The following is a 7,041-nucleotide window of genomic DNA, read 5'->3' as shown; positions in this document are numbered from 1 at the left end:
ACCTACTCCTGTAGCAGGTGCATCCCAGAGCATGAGGTGTGCAGTTAATGTGACAGTTTTTCTAATAGTTTCACTTCATTTCAAGCCATTATCCTGAGGGTTTATGAAAACAATTCAGTAAAATCAGAATTTTCCTGTATCCAGGTCCCAGAGGCTTCAGCTGAGCCAAGGCATCAAATAGGAAGCCCATATTACCTTGGAGTCTTCTGTCTGCTAGGTCCTCACCTCCCTCTTTCCCCCAAACCTGGAGAATCATTTTCTAACTCTGGGATGGAGACAGTTTGCTTTCACTCACCCTAGTCCTTTTTCCCATGGTCCTTCCTCTTCTATTAAGAGCCTAAACTTTTGAAAGTCAAAAAGCAGGAGACTTTTTTTCTCTCTGTTGCCACATACCTTTCCCACAGCAAGGCATGCAGACCAGCCTGCTGACTGCATGAGGGAAACAGTGAAGGAGGGCTGGGTTGGAGTGTGTGTAGGGATGAAACAGTGCCAAAAAAATGATCAGTTAATATTTAAAAATGTATTTCACTATACTAACTTCAACCCTTTTACATCTGATCAGGTTGTTCTTCCTCTTTTTCGCCTATGTTGCTCTACTTTCCCTTCAAGCTTTGGTTTAATTCCTTCCCTCCTCAATGTACTTGTTTATTTTCCTTTACTATAACCCTTATAATTTATATCACACATTTTGATGTTGAATGTCTTATAATTGCTGCAGGGCTGAAAGAAAAGTCATCTCGCCCAAACTCTTGTTCTAGGCTAGCATTTCTAAGGCACCCCACCAAGTGTTTGTTTAACCCAGTCATTCTCAAAGTGATTCTCTGGACCAGCAGCATGAAGTGGGAACTTGTTAAAATGCAAATTCTCAAATCTCTCTCTAGATCTATTGAGTCAGAAACTCCGAGGTCGGGTCTAGAATCTGTGCTTTAACAAGCCATCCAGGGGATACTGATGCACACTATTTGAGAACCACTGACTTAACCTACATTAGCCAGTGGAAGGAGAAGTTAGCTAATAGTAGTGATCCCAATGTTTGAATGCCTATTGTCTGTGCTTGAATACTTCTAAGTGATGGGGCACTCATAACCTCGGAGAGCAGCCCAGTCATCTTTGGAAAACATTGACCTATATTGGTCTGAAATCTATATTGGTCTGATATGTCTTATCAATAACTAATATTGTTTATATATAGCTTCCTAGAGCCATAGGGAAGAAGTCAAATCTCCCATCCCCACAACAGACTAAAATATCTCAATATTCCATCACTTGCCTCTCCCAGCTCTTCTCTTATCTAGGCTCAAAGTGGCATGAGTTTTGAGTCCCTCAAGCTGTCCTTTTGGCACACTGTTGAACACAATCCCATTTGTTTATAATTCTCTTTAATGAGCTCTGCACAGAATTGAATCCTGTAGTTTAGGGTCTGAAGCTAGAGTGGAGTGGTTATCAATTACTTGCTTCCAATACTATACTCCTAGTACAATAGGCCAATCTGGTCTAAGTTGTTTTGTTTTGTTTTGTTTTATTTTTTGGTTTTTTGATGGCCACATTGTTAATTCATACAAAGCATATTGTCAGCTGAAATTTTTTGCTGTTCTCTACCCTCATCTTGGTCTGTTTTACAGATACCAATGCTATATTATAATCTCCTCTATACTTTTATACTTGTAGGGGAAGTTCCTCGGATGCAAGTGTATAGTTATGTCTATTATATGTTTTCTGATTAGTTCTTTGATGATTAGCTGACACAATTAACTTTTGGAGGAGATATGTATCTCCTATCCCTTGAAGTATGTCCCTGATGGCATAGTAGGTACTCAGTAAATACTTTAGAAATGTGTAATTAATGTATTAATAGAAATTTTCAATGCAAAAGAAGGTCACCTTTTTCTTGAGTTTTATAAAAGGTATTCATTTGACACTAGGTTTATTGCTTCATGATCTACAACTTATGACTACATATAAAGTAAAAACACCACTTGCTTTCAGTAGCAAACATCTAGAATTTATATATAGTGGTCTTTGAAATGTCCTATTGCATGATTATATTATCAATCAGGCTGTAATCTGTCAACATAATTTTGTAGTTTTGTTTTTAGAATTGCTTCCAGAAGCTACTTTATGAACCACATAAGAAAAGTCATTTTATATCGAGTTTTTAAAATTCAAGTTGGAGTTCTTCACATTGGTACCCATCTGAGCCTCTGGTATCATATTCCAAAACCTGTGTGTGTGTGTGTGTGTGTGTGTGTGTGTGTGTGTCTATATAAAGTTAGTACCTCACAGAAATTCCAATGAAGACTTTTCAAAAAGGTTTCCAACAAAGGCTGGGAGGTGCAACTAACACAAAATTAGACATATACCCTTGTGTGTTTTCCTCTTACGGTGACTTTGCCTCACATATTTATTGCATCAAATGTCTCCACCCTAACAGTAGAAACAAACAAACAAACAAACAAACAAACAAAAAACAGATTTGGCCTCATAAAACAGAATTGAAAGATTTGTGGATCAAAGTATCCAGGCTCCCTAAAATACTAGAAAATAAAAATATATTCAGTAAATATTATAAAATGTACTCAACTTGTTAAGACTAAGAACTCAATCATCAAGTGGAAAAGACATGAGCTTGCTTATCCCTTATATATAATGTGTGGGAAGAGAACTAATATTTATTTGGTTCCTGGAATATGCCAGTCATTTTATATTGAGTCCACATGAAGTAGAAGAACCAATTATACCATTTCATAGTAGAGAAAACTGAGGCTTTGAGAGGATAAGTTGCCCAAGGTCACAAATCAGATAAGTAGCAAAATAGGTACCTGGACCCAGATCTTTCAGGCTCTAAATTCTGTTCCCTTTCTACTACATTATATGAGAAATACTAAAACGAAAGATATAGTTTCTGTCCCCATAGAGCTCAGGGAACTTTATGTAAAAATATATAAAGATATGGATTTTTTTTCATTCTCTGTACAAATCAAAGAAAGCCAAGTTAAAATTAAATATTAATTGAACAAAAATAATTTTAAAATGGCAATGTTGAGTTTTTATGAGTCGATTAAAATCAAAACTTTTTCTGTAATATGGTTATTGATTTTGAAAGAAATTTAGCAATATAGGTCAAGAACCATACAAATGTTTATACCCTTTTGTATATAGCCTTTATCATTAATCTGTTTTTGGAACTTCAGCCTAAATTCTAAATTCAGAAAAATGGAGTAAATGTATTACTGTCTGAGTTGGAAAAAAATCCTCCTGTGTTTCTCCTTTACTCCCACATTATTACTACACTCACAACACTGCTGATACCAGATCTGTGGGTTTCCCACACATAAGTGATTCTGCATTATACCAGCTGCGTGTCCTATGATTCAATTCAATTCTGACACTGTCTACCTAGAGTTAGTGTCAGATTCCATAAGTTAAGTGCTCAGCCCCACAAGACTGCCCCCACTTCAGATGCAAATCACAAGTCCCACGTTGTCACCCAGGCTCCTGACCAGCCCACTACAAATCAGGGTTCTTATAACCTCCTCCTTAGGTTTGAAAATTTGCTAGAATGGCTCATGAAACTCAGAGAAACAGTTTCCTAGTTTATTGTAGAGGATATAACAAAGGGTAGGAGTGAAGAACCAGATGAAGAGATATATAGGACAAGGTTCAGAAAGGTCCCCAGGTGAGGAATTCTGTTCCCATGGAGTTGAGTTACATTACCTCCTGGCATGTTGATATGTTCACCAACCTAGAAGTTCTCTGAACCCCACACTTTTGGGATTTTTATGGAAGATTCATCATGTACGTGTGATGATCTTTAACTCAGTCTCCAGCCCCTCTCCTATTATTTGGAGAGGGTGTGGGGCTGTAAGTTCTGAGCTTTTAACCATGGCTTGGTCTTTCTGGTGACCAGCCTCCATCTTGAAGCTATCCAGGAGACTACTAAGAGTTGTCTCAATAAAACAGAAGATACTCTTATCACCCAGGAAATTCCAAGGGATTTATGAGCTCTGTATCGAGAATGCAGCATCAAAGACCAGCTATTAAAACACCACGCTTCTTCTACTGCTCTTGTCACTTAGACAATTACAAGGGCTGTTTTTTTTTTTTTAAACAATATTCAAGTTTATTAAACAAATTTAAAAAACAAGTATTATAAAATGTTTAACTGTCATCAGCTTCGAGGTTTATGTTTCTCCCGAATTTTGCATATAACTGAACTTTCAGATCCGCTAACACTTGCTGAATTGATTCCACTCTGGCTTCTAAGGCGTCGATTTCTTCTTGCAAATTTTTCTTTGCTTCTTCTAACATTTCCTGTGTTTCTTCTTGAGAATGGCTAATGAAAACATCACCAATTTGATAAGGTATCATTAAGCAATCATCATCTGCAAGCATGATGTCCTCACAAGCATCTTCTAAATTCTGGAGTTGTTTCTTTTTTACTTCTATTTCCTCCTTCAGCTCTGTAATTCTACTTGTATTCCGTGCAAATTTGTTTATCTTTTGTTGATCGTCAAAAGTAACGTTGAGATCTTCTGCAGCCGCCTTCTTCATGGTGGCCGCCATCTTGGGACTCGACAACTACAAGGGTTTTAAGAGCTCTGTGCCAGGACCTGGGGGCAGAGACCAATAAATGCGTATTTTCTATTATTTTACACTAACAGTATTAAAAAACAGGAAATAATTAGAAACAACCTATATATCCAATTTATTACTTAAATGGTTAGGTAAAAATTTGATGGGTCTATTATGTAACCATTAACATAATAATTATAACACTGTGTAGCATTAAAAAATGCTCATATTGTAATAAAGTCACATTTGAGTATATAACAAATCAATTACTTATGATTTATGTTGTAAGAAACAAAAATATAGTCTAATGATGATGTAAATATGAAATACTGATGTACTATGGTGATGGGATAGTTTTAAAAACTGCATTTAAAAAAATTTTTCTATTCATCTCTATCTATTAATCTCATAATGAAGGGAAAAGTCTCCAAACTTTCCTAGTATTCTTTGCTGTTGCAAGACAGGTCACGCTCTTTGTTTTTCTAAACTTCCAATGAAACTAAGTTTTTGGAAACCAGTTTTATTTATGGGATAATTTTTAATCAAATATTTGTAGCTCAATCTTCAATAGTTGTCAGTAAGGGGAAAATGACACATTTGACATTTAAATATAATTGTCACAGCCTCTCCATTCATTGTGAATCTGTACAACTAAAATTTTGAAGCTTAAAATTATGGCTTCTAAGATTAGTGGTTGAAATTGGGATGCACGTTCAGTCTATAGATTTCCAAAGAAAGTACTTCCTTTCATTGACCCTGGGTGTAGACACAGGATTTAGAGAGCTTGGCTATTGAGATGAAAATTCTCTTTCTGGAGAAGGCTGTTGGGACTTTGTTACACATTTTTAAAAGAAGTATTTTGAAAGAGGAATGGTCCCTTAGCTCTGCTGGGACCTCAGCCTGGGACTTGGTGACTCTCTGGCTGTCACATAATGAGGTGGGGGAGCTGAACCAGCATGGATGGCTGGATAGTAGCAAGGAGCTCATGTCAGATGTGGGCAGGCATGAACTCAAGGCCTGGAGAAGGGATAAGTGGGATGTGTGTTTGGTGGGTGGTGGATGGGTTGGAGAGGGTTGGGTGCTAGACAGGGGACAGAGTAGAGTTGGGAACAAAGGCAAAGCCAGGGCAAAGGACAGGATAGAGTTGGGAACAAAGGCAAAATAAAAGACATGCTCACAGAACCAAAGGGTGCGCACAGACTTGAGCATTAAGCCTCATCAAAGAAAGCAAAGGCAAGAAACAGGAGCCAGGGATGAAGCTGGGCTGAAGGACAGGGGAAGACTGGTGCTGCAAACAGGAGCAAGGGAAGGGAGGTGCCAGGTGGAATCGAAATTCTTTCCAAATCCAGCTGTCTCTTATTACTACTCACACTCTCCAGGTGCAGAGAATCCTGGGTCCGGAGTTCCCCAAAGGAACTCAATAGCTTCTGACTAAATGCCAGATGGCTTTCTGGATAAGGTATCTCAACCAGCATCCTCCTTGAGGCACTACCACTGTTCCAGTGTCTGTAGCCTGGACTAAAAGTCCTCCTGAATTCTGGGAAGCTCCTTCTCTCAAGAACTATGGCCTACTTAGAAAAGCGGGATTCTTTCATAACTGCCCAGATTAGTGGTCCAGAGTTCAAGTAGTTTCAATGCTATACTTCGTAAAGCATTTCTCATTTCAAACAATCAGGGATAGATTCTCTGATCTTTACAAATGATTTTTAATCTCAGAGGATATATGTGTATACACACACATCTCATTCCTCATGTAGATATTTATAATATGTATATATCCATATAAATATATAGATATGTATATTTATATAGACATATACACACACACATATTGCTTATCTTGTTTTTGTTTGAAAAAAGTATTTTATTTTTTAAATACTTTTTTTTGAAATATATTTGACATATAACATCGTGCAAATTTAAGGTGTACATGTTATGATACATTTTCATATTGTAATATTGATTACCGTTGTAGTGATAGTTAACACCTCTATCATGTCATATAATTATCTTTGTGTGTGTGTGTGTGTGTGTGTGTGGTGTAAGTAACTAAGATCTAGTCTCTTAGCAAGTTTGAATGATGTCTATATTCAGTGTACTGTGTATTAGCTCTCTAGAACTTATTTATCTCTTCTCCCACCCCCAGCTTCTGGCAACCACCATTCTACTCTTTGATTTTTATGAGTTCAGCTTGTTTAGATTCCATATATAAGTGATATCATATAGTATTTATCTCTTTCTGTCTGATTTATGTCACTAAGCAGAATGTCCTCTGGATACATCCATGCTGTTGCAAATGGTAAGATTTCTTTCTGTGGATAGTATTCCATTACACCTAGATAGATAATAGATAGATAGAGGTATATAGAGATGTATATCTCCATTGCATCTCAATTAACATTTTTTGAAAAATGGGCATAAAGAACTGAACTATTAAGATTATGAGGAATAAATGAAATAACACTTGCA

At 36.9% G+C, this 7,041-nt stretch overlaps 1 pseudogene across 1 annotated transcript; it reads right to left on the bottom strand.

Moving 5' to 3' along the window:
• Positions 1-3,580: 3,580 nt before the first annotated feature.
• On the bottom strand, positions 3,581-6,079 carry LOC118550364 (prefoldin subunit 4 pseudogene; annotated as a pseudogene). Its single transcript, XR_013449490.1, has 2 exons — positions 5,943-6,079; positions 3,581-4,610 (listed from the first exon to the last, which is right to left on the bottom strand). The product of XR_013449490.1 is annotated as a prefoldin subunit 4 pseudogene (transcript).
• Between the last annotated feature and the right edge of the window lie 962 nt (positions 6,080-7,041).

Source organism: Halichoerus grypus, chromosome 7, assembly GCF_964656455.1.
Source record: "Halichoerus grypus chromosome 7, mHalGry1.hap1.1, whole genome shotgun sequence".
Taxonomy (NCBI): domain Eukaryota; kingdom Metazoa; phylum Chordata; class Mammalia; order Carnivora; family Phocidae; genus Halichoerus; species Halichoerus grypus.
This window is presented reverse-complemented; position numbering and strand designations above follow the sequence as displayed.